Source organism: Dermacentor albipictus, unplaced genomic scaffold, assembly GCF_038994185.2.
Source record: "Dermacentor albipictus isolate Rhodes 1998 colony unplaced genomic scaffold, USDA_Dalb.pri_finalv2 scaffold_15, whole genome shotgun sequence".
NCBI classification, from domain to species: domain Eukaryota; kingdom Metazoa; phylum Arthropoda; class Arachnida; order Ixodida; family Ixodidae; genus Dermacentor; species Dermacentor albipictus.
In genome coordinates, this window is record NW_027225569.1 from 10,126,418 (window position 1) to 10,140,982 (window position 14,565).

General features: G+C 45.0%; 1 protein-coding gene across 1 annotated transcript in view; it reads right to left on the reverse strand.

Annotated features, from left to right (window-relative positions):
- LOC135914136 (uncharacterized) overlaps nt 1-14,565 on the reverse strand; it is a 183,643-nt gene that overhangs the window by 149,578 nt on the left and 19,500 nt on the right. The window contains exon 2 of the mRNA XM_065446887.1: nt 2,633-2,755. The gene's annotated coding sequence lies outside the window, so the exon portion shown is untranslated. The remainder of the gene's footprint in view (nt 1-2,632; nt 2,756-14,565) is intronic.

Consider the following 14,565-nt stretch of genomic DNA (forward strand, 5'->3'; position numbering starts at 1 on the left):
CTACAGCGGAATCATGCATTTGAAGAGCAAATCGTGGCTTTCGCGTGCGGTCGACTTTTTTCTGCCAAGTGAAACGGGAACATATAAGTGATCGGTGAATTTGATTTCATTTTGCAAACTGAATATCAACTTTAGATGGACTTTCGTGCTTTTGTTGATGCCTTGTGATTCGTACTTCGTAGATTTTCGCACTGTAGGCGTGTGAGTATGAATTACTAACTATCCAGGTGAAAAGAGCGTGGAACGCATATTGCGGGACACAGAGCAATCCACAAAGCAAAAGTAACCTGTGTTTCATACAGATGATTGGCATTCTTTCTCCTGGCCCAGAATAGCATTACACTTAAGCATGCCTTCTAATTTAGTGATGTCAGGAGTTCTTATACCTATTTAGTGTGCGTCATCAGCAATTGCCATATTTTGTAAAAACAGTAGTACTCTGTCCTTATCGTACCGTTTTGTACAAAAGAACAAATTGGTAGTGAAAGATCTATCTATGTCTGCTCTAGTAGCGCATGGCTGCGCATTTTTGCACTATATATACAGTAATAGTTATAGCGGTTCCCAGTTTCACGTTTAGAAGCAGCTAATTTCCATGTTAAGCTTACTTTCTCGGCTGCTAAGTTCTAAATGCATGTGAGCAAAACTATATTATGTATATTATGTATGGCTATATTATGTTTTCTGTTTATTTGTTGTACGCATACATTGCTTTCTAGTCCGTGGATTTTATAGGGCACCTCGGCCTGTTGAGGTACATTACATAAGTACACGGACAGTGCTCGTACAGAAAATTGCACCTTCCACGTGCGTGCGTAAATATTGGCGGGAAACATTTTAATTGTAATCATTAGGACACATCTTGTTGCTAAATTGGGTCCCAGCAGTAGAAGAGTTGCTTGCTTTGTGGAAATGCTAAGAGAAGCATGATTACGACATGTCTATTCTCACGTTTTTTTTAAGGCGCGTTGGTGTGGCAGTTATGACGGCTTTTCGCCGCTAGCAGGAAGCTATTGCAGCACTTATTTGGAACGACATTGAGTTTCATAGCTCCTCCAGGGCCATGCATGAATCATGAAAACACACTGAACGCTTGGCAGCACATTTCTGGAGACTGTCCTTATGACCGTTGGTGTTTCATAGTTTTATTTTAGTTTTACGTGCACGCGTAGCTACACTCATGGACATCTTTCTGTGGCTATGAAAAGAAAGCTACGGAGGCAAAGCACGCACAAATAAGAGCGCTTCTGAAAAGAGTCCCGCGATTTCATCCACGTTAGTTTACGCAGGGGAAGAGAAAGAAACACCTTATTAGGAACAGTTAAATTAAGACAAAACACACCACTGAATGCAAAAGTTTACATATTGGGCGGCTTTTCTTTTCCGCGTATGGGGAAACAGAAACACGATGCCGCCGCACATGGAACCTGCGTCAATTCGCCGTCTTTTGCAGCAACCAAAAGTACTGTGAAACTGTGCGGTTCTTTGCTTACATGACGGTATACGGATTAGTTACACCATTACACCGTCGAGCGAGGCGACATGTAATTCTTGTACCACTTTCAGAGACAACTTAAAATATTTTTGTCATACAAACTTGCTAGGTTGAGCCGATATAACCCACAGTCTTCTCATTCCAACCAAAAACATGTCAGTAGCAGACAACCCGCTTAGAATGCTGATTTGGCTGCAACATGGCGGTAGCGCCATCTGTAGTGGAACTCACCTTTAAGCACTACTGTACGTGTCTTGCTGTTTCTCACTGTAACCACGTCTGCTAACCCATCCCCGCCCAGTACGAACTGCCAACTCCGTTCAGAAACACAGGTGAAGGCTTAGCCTTGTCTTGGCAGCATCCGGAGAGCAGAACATCACGTGAGATATTTTCGCATATCTAGGCTAGCCAGTGTCTATAAATATATCACATATGCTAAAACGTCGATCAGTTAACGCTGTAATAATTGCCCTTCCTTCACAGCATTTGCTTCTCAGCCACGTACCATGTTCCGATGGAGTATGACAGCGTTGAAACGCAAGAAGCCTGAAAACGCTGCTTCCGAAACATCCACCCGAAGCGGTCATCTTCGCTGTTATCATTGCTTATAGTGTCTCACATAGGCAAATAAACGGCACGTTATTCTCACTGCCTTATTGCCACATACGAACGCATATCGTGCAATGGAAGCTACCTGATCGCTTTCGGTTTACATGAAGCGATTGGTAGAGAATCTTCAGGCAAGAATAATTAGCAAACTCGTCTAGAATGCGCGACTAATGTGAAGCACAAGCTAACATTGTTCCATAGAAGCACTGTGATTTAGCGCATGTCTTTCGAAATGCATGTCATAGGTGGTTTTTGTCGTGCACAACGACACAACGATCAAGTTCGAATTAGTGTAGAGCTTCACGGAAAGTGTTGGCTTGCGTTTTAGTTCATATCCATGATGAATATTTGATGTAATCGCTTGCAATGCATATTTCTAAAGGATTGAAAGTAGTGCGCTTTAGAATGAACAAGGGTTTCACGAACGAAACTTCCGCAAAGTACAGTGAACCTTAAGCTGGTACGTGAAGCCTACATTGAGCTTTACGTTTTCTCTAGCAACTCATTAATACGGAGCTCTACACCCACCTGGAACTGGCGTAGCCCTAGTAGTCCTACGCGATGCACGGGTAAGCGGCCTCGCCACAGCTCCGTTGTCTTTGTGGCCACCGCTTGAGTTACGGCCTTCGAAGATTGTCGTTTCCTGATCATCTGAATGCGAGCAAAAGAATCAGTAGTGAGCTTTAAAACTTGTGTTGAAGAAGACTAGCTACGTACACTGCGGACTGGCATTCATCATAATCATCAGTTGTGGAGGAATTGAAAGAACTAGCCAAATGGGTTCGCCAGCTGTGAGCTGTCTTAACTCCAGCTTTCCTTTTTTTTATGGTAGCTCACGCGTTTACACTCTTAAAAAACAAACCTCAAAATATTGGACTGCTGGCAATTTTAGGGACGTGATCTTCTGCCACAAGCTTTTGATAATAAGGTCTGCACTAAATCGACCTTTTGTAAAGACCAGAGCACCCTTTTCTTATGCAAGGTGCTTTTGAAGCCCTTAATATTAGGTAGCAGGTATAAACATCAGCCTTAGTGTCATGAGAACGACGATCACCGTCACGTCCCCAGTCACCAATCTTTGCAAATAATTTATCCAAAAAGGCCCGATTGTTTGAAGATAGCCCAATGTTCTCCAGCTAAAATTATTTCCATTTCGGAATGGGCAACGTACAAGAGAGAAGCAGGATTTATTTAGTGATGTCATCCAAACATCAAACGGCGCAAATGTGGTGTTGGACAATGTAAATCCAAAAGTGGAGAATAGGGCTAACCACATATAGAAGAGCAGAAAAATAACGCAAACATGCATATAAACTAAAAATTAAAAAAGTTTTGACGAAGACCACATACACGGTTGATGGCGCACGTCTTGTGTAACTTTATTGAAATTTAGACAACATATAATTGTCCAGGTAAAGAGAACTAAAGGTGACACACGTGTTCACCTGGACTAGGCCCTAGACGCCCTGCATGCACGCAGACAATGTTTCGACATAATGAATGACGAAGTACGAACAATTTCTTACAGAAAGACTACAACAATTCACATACAGCAATATACATATTAAAAGTACATCGTACGTTCAAATCAATCTAATTAAAAATTTAAAATCACCACAATCATGTTCATTTGACAAAAAACAAAGGAAGAAATCCGTACTGGCTTATGCACGATTCAAGAAAAAACGGTTTGCCTGTTTTCGGCAAGCAGGCAAAGAGAAACAAGTTTCCAAGATATCGATCAGATCAGAATAAAGGTTTAACAGATTAGGATTTTGCCAACCTAATAGCTGTGTGCGCAGCTCGTCCTACATTTAAACTAAACTAAGTATCAAAAGCAGAAAGACGACATAAGCAATGAAAGAAGGACCAACATCCACGATAGCAATCACACGGAATGACCGAACGATGAAATGCGACTGTTTTAGTGCCTGTTTAGTCACTTGTGGGACAATGCCACCATATACATCCCACTGTGTAATGTGCGCAGAAACGCGTCTGAAGAGCAAATGAGCGCGTTTAACTTGGTTGTTTTGTGCTTCTTTCTGTCTAATGTTTTCGTCGACTCACGCGGGAATAGGTTTCGGAGGGCTAATATGAGGCGACAAGCGTGCAATAGGCAGAAACATTTTATTTTTGGAACGCTTCCTGGATTTGGCTGATATTTCTCACGAGGAGAAAATTCTTGAAATGGCCGAAAAGTAACCCTGGGGCGCTATAACGTAAAACTATTCCAAACTTTTCTGTACCAATTCTGCTATCAGCCCTCCACGATTGATCAAAAACTTTTTTCGACCGCGCCCACTTCACCCGTCTGTCACGCTTCGTCATGAAAACCGCGATACCTCCCCATCTGATATGATGTGCACACACTGATTATGCATGATTTGAAAGAAAAAAGAAAAAACTGACTGTGGCTTAGCTAAGGTTAAGCCCTGGATGCGAAGCATACTAGCCTTTATTTTAACGCGACAGCGCTAAGGAGCTCGTGTCGCAGAAAAGCCGGTGTGGTCGGCGTCGGCTCAGGCGTGCGGCGCTTGCTCAGGCGCACATTTCGTTGTCGCGCCGAACGCTGCGTTGCTCGACGCTCACCGCGTCCGACGTGGGGCGCGTAGTCGCTGCGCCGTAGCAAAGCCACCTAGAAACAGTCTCTATAGCACACCGCAACCTTCGCTTCTCATTCCAACGAGCAGCTCTGTCTCCAGGAGGCATCTCACCTCGTGAGTGTCTAGCAGAGGCAAGCGCAGCTGCTTATATACCGCCGCGATGCCGCGAGTGACGGCGCGAGTTGGAGCCCCGTTTCTCCTCTGTCGTGACGCCACGGTGTCACGTGGTCAGCCTTGAAGGCGACGCCGCGAGCGACGGCGCGAGTTGGAGCCCCGTTTCTCCTCTGTCGTGACGTCACGGTGTCACGTGGTATTGAAGGCGACACCGCCGCGCCCGAGGAGCTGGGTTGAACTGTAGTAATATGCTCCGCATAAAACGGTTATTTCTGATTTGACCCTTTTTTGCGATTAGCCCTCGGCTATTGGCAAAAAGTTTTTGGGCTGCACCCACTTCACCTGCCTGTCACGCGACGTCACAAAACCGCTCAAACTCACCGCGTCAAAGTGACGTGTACGCGATAAAGATGCATTAATATGCCGAACAAAACTGAATTTTTTTCGGAATAGCCGCAGGCTGCCCCGATCCAAAAGGAATAAAAGATGGCTGCCGCCGATCGCTGAGACACTGGCTTCTCGCACCTGCCGGAGAGCATGGGTGTATTTGCGTATAATAAAACTTCTTGCGTGGCCGTGTAACGTTTTCGAGCCCTTTCATCACGTTTACCGCATCATTCTGCCAACTCTTCTTTGCTGAGGGTCAGCGTTAGCGTCATTCTTAAGCTTCCGTTGCATGTCGCCGTGATTTTCGACCAGCCACCACAAGCAAAGTAAGGGAAAGCCGACCAATCGCCGCCGCCGGCACCACCCTCTTCATCCGGTTATCGATTTTCAGTGCACAGGCTCTGGCCCAGTGAATCCCTCTCCACTTGAGCGTTCTCCTCGCCTCTTGTCAGCCAATTAGATACGACAAGCCGCTCAGTGTAGGCAATGTTACTCGTTTTTCAAGCAAACAAAATGACCTCCTATGAACGAGGAGAACGTTTGATCGGTCTGTTCGGACAGCCCTGCGAGTGACAGCCCGGTGCTTGCGTCGGTGGTTATGCAAATTTGACGTCAGGAGTTTGGAATAGAAACAGATTGGAATGGTTTTACGTTATAGGGCCCCTGTTTCCTGCGTTTAAATTTAACAGTTACATGACAATAAGAAGCCACATTTGTACCCTAAAGCGATAACTAGTCCGCAAAAGTTGCCCTTATGAATGCACGTGCAAAAATGAATGAATGAATGTGCGTGGTTAAGTGGCGCAAGGGCCAGATATGGCCAAAGAGTGCGAAGACAGTGTTAGTGATTTCGCGGTGATGATAATGAGTTCTGTGAAGATGTGACGTGGCTGTAAGGAGGCCTAAAAATAGTCACTGTAAAGTGCGTAAAATCTACGTGCTATAAAATTATGGCGATGACTAATGATGAATACTATGAACATTAAAATCCATCGTAGAAGAATGATGCATTATTTAAAATATGCGAGAAGTTATTTTGCTTACAGCACTACTGCCTCGCCAGAGCCCTTCAACCATAAGGGCCTAGAGGCATGTGCTATTCAAAATAATTATCACAGCGGCATCCTATGAAGAGGGGAGGCGCTACGAACATGTGGGGCTAATAACGTGCAACACATCTTTAAAAAAACCTATGACTGCCTTGGTGTCAAAGAGTAGTTCTGGACCAAGAAACATAACAGGATGAAGGTGGATGTGCTGCCATTATGCGAAGAGAAAATGTTTCTTTCTTTCAGCTTCGGCTTCCCGACACTCCAGTAGGACGTGGAGGACGGTCAGCCTCTCGCCGCATCTACCACAGGTTGGAGGCTCGTTTCCCGTGAGTAAAAAGTTATGTGTGCCAAATGTGTGTCCTATTCTTAGACGACAGAATAGGACATCTGTCCGGCGGGATTTTGTTACAGGAGGCCAGAAACCTAATTGTGGCTTTATTACATGCAGCTTGTTATTTGTTTCCAGGTTCCACAAGTGTTGCCAGTAGTTTTGCAGTTTTTTTCTTAGGAAAGGTTTCAGGCATGTGACAGAGACCGAAGCAGTAGGATTAACTGCATGCATTCAAATTGGTGTGGCCATCTGGTCCGCTAGAACGTTACCCTCGATGCCCCTATGTCCAGGCACCCAGCATATACTCACATGTTGGCTAGATATATATGCTTTGCACAGGTCAGAGCAGAGTTCATCAATTACCGGATTTTTGTGGTTACAGATTGACATCAAGGCCTTCACAACACTAAGGGAGTCCGTATATATAACTGATTTCTTGAGTTTTTATTTCTTTACATGCTTTGCAACCGACAACAGTGCGCAGGCCTCGGCCGTAAAGATACTGGTTTCTGCATGTAGTACATCGGATTCCGAGACGGATGAACCGACGGCTGCATAGGACACCCCGTCGTGTGACTTCGATGCATCTGTGTAGAACTCCGTGCAGGCGTATTTGTAGTGGAGTTCCCGGAAATGCATTTGGATTTCAATCTCTGGAGCATGCTTTGTGACTTGCACAAGATACTGCATTGTATGAGCTGCCACTCCCAAGGAGGTAGCAGCTTGGCTGGATGCATTAGGCGGAGCTGGAGCAGTAGGACATGCATTTGATCACTAAGCTCCCTCACACGCAGCGAGAAAGGCTGTCTTAAGGAGGGACGATTATAAAAGAGCGCAGCATATGTCATATCGTTAATGGTATTAAAGCACGGATGTTGAGGATATGAGTGGACTTTCAGAAAATATGTTTGGCTGATGTATGTTCTCTCCAGATGAAGTGACCACTCATTTGATTCAGCATATAAACTTTCAATGCGACTTGTTCTGAAAGCTCCAGTGGCCAGACGGATTCGTAGATGGTGGAACGGATCTAGCATCTTTAGCGCGCTCAGAGCTGCAGAATGATACATCACGGCACCGTTGTCCAACCGTGATCGAATGAGGCTCTTGTAAGGATTCATTAAACATTTCCTGTCGCTGCCCCATGTTGTGTGGGATAACACTTTAAGTTCGTTGATTTTAAGCATTTGACTTTGGGGTACTTTATGTGTGCAATAAAGGGTAATTTAGAATCAAATATGATGCCTAAGAACTTGTGTTCTTTGTTCACAGGAATTCTCTGACCATACAATTCGATACTGGGTTCTGCAATGAGCCCTCTCTTTCTTGTGAAAAGCACGCAAAAATTTTTGTTGGGGTTCAATTTAAACCCGTTTTCCTCTGCCCACTTGGAAACCTTGTTCAAGCCCTGCTGTACCTGTCTCTCACATGCTGTGACGTTGCAGGATTTGAAGCCTATTTGTATATCGTCTACGTATACGGAATAAAAAATGGCCGGTGGCAGTCTCAATAATTTCTCTCATCGTATTCGAGTGCTGATTGCCGTGTTATAGTTTGTTAACGAAGCTTTCCCGTCAAGTCTAAATATTTTAAGGCAGCTTCTCGTGTGCGTATCATGGCCACGCACGCTTATATCGCCTTCCGTTTCTCTACCACGGTTGCGCTTTATAACCACGGCGCTGCAATTTCACTCTCCTTTCCTTTCTTCTCCGCCCTTAAACTGGCTCTCTTAGCTACTACACGCAGAGACAAAACAACAGCGCGCGCATGCGATCCCATAGATGAGATGAATACATATATATATAGAAAATTATCAGTTATAGCTCTCGTAGTATAGCCTTCTTGGCCGTTTCCTTTTTTTTCTTTCTAAAGCAGTCCTATTAGGGTTATTATAGTTACACGAAGGTATTTCGCCCTCGTCAGCAGCAGTCCTTAGTTAGTTATTCCGGCGGCTAGCTTCCCACGCTAGGCGTGGCGCCCTCGCACCTGTTTAAGCTGTAAGTATGAGGCTGTAAGTATGTAAGTATGAGGCTCGGAGCAGGAGCTATGGCGCTTGAAAGTAAACTGGGGTCTGACGAACCTGCCGACTGAGCTATCTTTCGGGGCAGCATCCAAAGGTCACGAGTTCAAATCACCTGTTATGTTCTCTTTTTTTCTCCATTTTCTTTTTCTTTTTTTTCTTTCTTTTTAATGTCTTTTCCTTTAGTTTTTTATCACTGTACGGGAACGCTCACAAGAAAATTTATATATATCCTCAATTATGTATGGCCACACATGTGCAGGTCATAAATACCAGGTTCTGTAGCCGAGTGCCATTCGTGCGGTATAACCGAGCTCAGATTGGTTCACCTTGGCTGATCAAATAGGGCACCACTCTAGGTTAAATGAGGCGTACAACTCCTGCGGGACCCACCGTGGTTGCTCAGTGGCTATGGTGTTAGACTGCTGAGCACGAGGTCGCGGGATCGAATCCCGACCACGGCGGCTGCATTTCGATGGGGGCGAAATGCGAAAACACCCGTGTACTTAGAATTAGGTGCACGGTAAAGAACCCCAGGTGGTCAAAATTTCCGGAGTCCTCCACTGCGGCGTGCGTCATAATCAGAAAGTGGTTTTGTCTCGTAAAACCCCATAATTTATTTTTTTAAATTTAACTCCTGCGGGGACGGTAGAGTATCCGTCTCCCGTGCAAGGGGACCGTGGTTCAAATCCCGGTGCTGCGCAATTCTCCACCGGAAAATAATAAGAAAAACCATGTGTTGACAAAATTGCACAAACAGGCCTGGAGTGCGGCCTGATCCCGGTGACTAGAACCGGTAACGCACTCTCTCACCAGAGCAGGATTGGCCACCCCGGTGCAGTACTTGGCCACAACCTCCTATATGAATACAACAATCAAACACAGGCCCACAGTCCCCAGCAGCCGCGAAGCAACCGACCACGGCGGCGGTCAGATCTGTGACGCTGCAGAGGGTGCTAAGAGTACCTGGCTCCGGACAGGCCGCCATTGGAATCTGAACCTGGCAATGTTTAACGTTAGAACGGTATTTAGTGAGGCGAGTCTAGCAGTGTTATTGGAGGAATTAGAGGGTAGTATATGGGATATAATAGGGCTCAGTGAGGTTAGGAGGACAAAAGAAGCATATACAGTGATTAAAAGTGGGCACGTCCTGTGCTACCGGGGCTTAGCGGAGCGACGAGAACTAGGAGTCGGATTCCTGATTAATAAGGAAATAGCTAGTAACATACAGGAATTATGTAGCATTAACGAGAGGGTGGCAGGTCTTGGTGTGAAACTTAATAAGAGGTACAAAATGAAGGTTGCACAGGTCTACGCCCCTACATCCAGTCATGATGACCAGGAAGTCGAGAGCTTCTATGAAAATGTGGAAACGGTGATAGGTAGAGTGAAAACTAAATACCCCATTCTAATTGGTGACTTCAATGCCAAGGTAGGCAAGAAGCAGGCTAGAGACAAGGCAGTGGAGGAATATGGCATAGGCTCTAGGAATAGCAGAGGAGAGTTAGTAGAGTTTGCAGAACAGAATTATATGCGGATAATGAATACCTTTTTCCGCAAGCGGGTTAGTCGAAAGTGGACGTGGAGGAGCCCGAATGGTGAGACTAGAAATGAAATCGACTTCATACTCTGCGTGAACCCTGGCATCATACAAGATGTAGACGTGCTCGGCAAGGTACGCTGCAGTGACCATAGGATGGTAAGAACTCGAATTAACCTAGACTTGAGGAGGTTACGGGAGGAACTTGTACACAAGAAGCCAATCAATGAGTTAGTGGTAAGAGGGAAACTAGAGGAATTCCGGATCAAGCTACAGAACAGGTATTCAGCTTTAACTCAGGAAGAGGACCTTAGTGTTGAAGCAATGAACGACAATCTCATGGGCATCATTAAGGAGTGTGCAATAGAAGTCGGTGGTAACACCGTTAGACAGGAAACCAGTAAGCTATCACAGGAGACGAAAGATCTGATCAAGAAGCGCCAATGTATGAAAGCCTCTAACCCTACAGCTAGAAAAGAACTGGCAGAACTTTCTAAGTTAATCAACAAGCGTAAGACAGCGGACATCAGGAACTATAATATGGATAGAATTGAACAGGCTCTCAGGAACGGAGGAAGCCTAAAAACAGTGAAGAAGAGACTAGGAATAGGCAAGAATCAGATGTGTGCGTTAAGAGACAAAGCCGGCAATATCGTTACTAATATGGATGAGATAGTTCAAGTGGCTGAGGAGTTCTACAGAGATTTATACAGTACCAGTGGCATCCACGACGATAGTGGAAGAGAGAATAGCCTAGAGGAATTCGAAATCCCACAGGTAACGCCAGAAGAAGTAAAGAAAGCCTTATGAGCTATGCAAAGGGGGAAGGCAGCTGGGGAGGATCAGGTAACAGCAGATTTGTTGAAGGATGGTGGTCAGATTGTTCTAGAGAAACTGGCCACCTTGCATACGCAATGCCTCATAACCTCGAGCGTACCGGAATCTTGGAAGAACGCTAACATAATCCTAATCCATAAGAAAGGGGAAGCCAAAGACTTGAAAAATTATAGACCGGTCGGCTTACTGTCCGTTGCCTACAAAGTATTTGCTAAGGTAATCGCAAATAGAATCAGGAACACCTTAGACTTCTGTCAACCAAAGGACCAGGCAGGATTCCGTAAAGCTACTCAACAATAGACCATATTCACACTATCAATCAAGTGATAGAGAAATGTGCAGAATATAACCAACCCCTATATATAGCTTTCATTGATTACGAGAAAGCGTTTGATTCAGTCGAAACCTCAGCAGTCATGGAGGCATTACGGAATCAGGGTGTAGATGAGCGATATGTAAAAATACTGGAAGATATCTATAGCGGCTCCACAGCCACCGTAGTCCTCCACAAAGAAAGCAACAAAATCCCTAGAAAGAAAGGCGTCAGACAGGGAGATACGATCTCTCCAATGCTATTCACAGCATGTTTACAGGAGGTATTCAGAGGCCTGGAGTGGGAAGAATTGGGGATAAAAGTTGATGGAGAATACCTTAGTAACTTGCGATTTGCTGATGATATTGCCTTGCTTAGTAACTCAGGAGACCAATTGCAATGCATGCTCACTGACCTGGAGAGGCAAAGCAGAAGGGTGGGTCTGAAAATTAATCTGCAGAAAACTAAAGTATTGATTAACAGTCTCGGAAGAGAACAGCAGTTTACGATAGGTAGCGAAGCACTGGAAGTGGTAAGGGAATACATCTACTTAGGGCAGGTAGTGACCACGGATCCGGATCATGAGACTGAAATAACCAGAAGAATAAGAATGGGCTGGGGTGCGTTTGGCAGGCATGCTCAAATCATGAACAACAGGTTGCCACTATCCTTCAAATGGAAAGTGTATAACAGCTCTGTGTTAGCAGTACTCACATATGGGGCAGAAACCTGGAGGCTTACGAAAAGGGTTCTGCTGAAATTCAGGACGACGCAATGAGCTATGGAAAGAAGAATGATGGGTGTAACGTTAAGGGATAAGAAAAGGGCAGATTGGGTGAGGCAACCAACGCGGGTAAATGATATCTTAGTTGAAATAACGAAAAAGAAATGGGCATGGGCCGGACTTGTAATGAGGAGGGAAGATAACCGATGGTCATTAAGGGTTACGGACTGGATTCCAAGGGAAGGGAGGCGTAGCAGGGGGCGGTAGAAAGTTAGGTGGGCGGATGACATTAAGACGTTTGCAGGGACAACATGGCCACAATTAGTACATGACCGGTGTAGTTGGAGAAGTATGAGAGAGGCCTTTGCCCTGCAGTGGGCGTAACTATGATGATGATGATGATGATGGTGGTGGCAGTGAAGCACGTAGCGCGTTCATCTTAACGATAAAGAGAGCCCAGCTGAGCACGCCTTCCTGAGGTACACCAGTTTCCTGCGTAAAAGGACGTGACATTGCATTACCGACTTTTACTCGGAAGGTATGATTTGACAAATAGCTTTCAAATGTGTTCAGCATATTTCCACGGATGCTAATTTCCGACTGGTCTCGCAAGATTCCGTAACGCCATGCCGTGTCATATACCGTCTCCATATCGAGGAATATCGATAGGAAAAACTGTTTCTGTATAAATGTATCGCGGATATTTCCTTCAATGCGCACAATATGATCCGTTGTCGACCGCCCTTGTCGGAATCCACACTGATAAGGATAGAGCATATTGTTGAGCTCAAGGAAATGTATAATTCTGCGATTTATCAATTTTTCAAGAAGCTTACACAGACAATTAGTTAGAGCTATCGGACGGTAACTTGCCGCCAAGGAAGGGTCTTTTCTGTGCTTCAGAACAGGCACCACAATCGCTTTTTCCGTGTGGATGGGAGGTATCCGGAAGCCCAAATATTGTTTAATAGTGCAAGTAGTGTAACTTGTGTGTCAGTATGTAGGTTTCTGATCATGTCATACATGACTCTGTCAGGTCCCGGTGCAGTGCTTTTGCATGTGTTCAAGGCAGCTCTCAACTCGGCAATACTGAAAGGCCGGTTATGTGGTTCATTCTGCCTGGATTTTCGTATGATTGGCTGACGTTCTATTATTTCTTTATATTTAAGAAAGGACTGGGAATAATTGATTGAGCTCGACACACGCTCAAAGTGCTCCCCAAGTGAATCTGCCTGGTCTTGCAAGGTTTCGCCTTGTCTGTTTACCAACGGGAGGGAGTATGTTTGTCACCCCTTTATCCTACTAACCCTGTTCCAGACTTTGGCCTCATCTGTATACGAGTTGATACCCGATGAAAACGTTTGCCAACTCTCTCTTCTTGCCTGTCGGCGGGTTCGCCTGCCTAGGGATTTTACTTTCTTAAAGTTTATAAGATTATCCGCAGTGGGGGAAGCGGTAGCAACCCCCACGCTTTGTTTTGTTTCTTACGAGCAATCCTACAATCGTCGTTCCACCACGGGACACGCCATTTACATGGCAAGCCATTTACTTGTGATATGCATTTAGATGCGGCATCTATTATCAAGGCTGTAAAATACTCCACAGCAGCATCAATTCTTAACGAGGAGGTGTCATGCCATGAGATACCAGTAAGAGTTCGAAATTTATCCCAATCAGCTGCATGTCAATCTTCTACCGAGGTGCCTGTGGTGGTTATTCGTTTTCTTTAGGTTTTCGTAGTAGTACGGGGAAGTGATCGCTTCCGTAAGGGTTCTTTGCAACTTCCCATTCGAGTTCAGGCAGCATAGAAGGAGAAACTACGCTGAGATCGATTGAAGAAAAGGTTCTGTTTGCTAGAGAGTAATATGTGGGTTCCTTCTTATTCAGAAGGCACGGACCACACAAAAAAGGAACTGTTCCACAAGACATGCTCGCGCATCTATACTAGAGTCGCCCCACAGGGAGCTGTGCGCATTGAAATCGCGAAGAACAACATAAGGTTCTGGCAATTCGTCTATAAATGACTGAAATTCATGTTTGTTTAATTTGCAGTGTGGAGGTACGTAAATCGAGCAAATCGTGACCAGTTTACTTAGGAGAACAACTCGAACCGCCACTGCATCAAGGGGCATTTGTAGCTGTAAACGCTGACACGAAATGCTTTTATGAATGAAAATGGCAACACCGCCTGATGATACGCCAGCATCATCGCGAGCTTTGCGAAACTTGACATATGGTCGGAGAAAATTTGTGTGTTGTGGTTTTAGGTGTGTTTCCTGTAGACGCAGCACTTTTAGATTGTGTTTTTGGATAACTTCTTGCACGTCATCAAGGTTCCTAAGAAGACCTCTGACGTTCCATTGAATTATGAGTGTATCCATATTGGAAGTAAACAGGTGCTGTGTATAAGGAAACAGTAGTAATAATTACAGATATTTCAGAGATTAGGTTTCAGAGCTCTTTCGAGGCCCTGTAACCGGGGTTTTGCTCTTTTTGAAGCGTTCGAGGGAAGCTCGTCGCTCCTTAGGCGCTTGGTG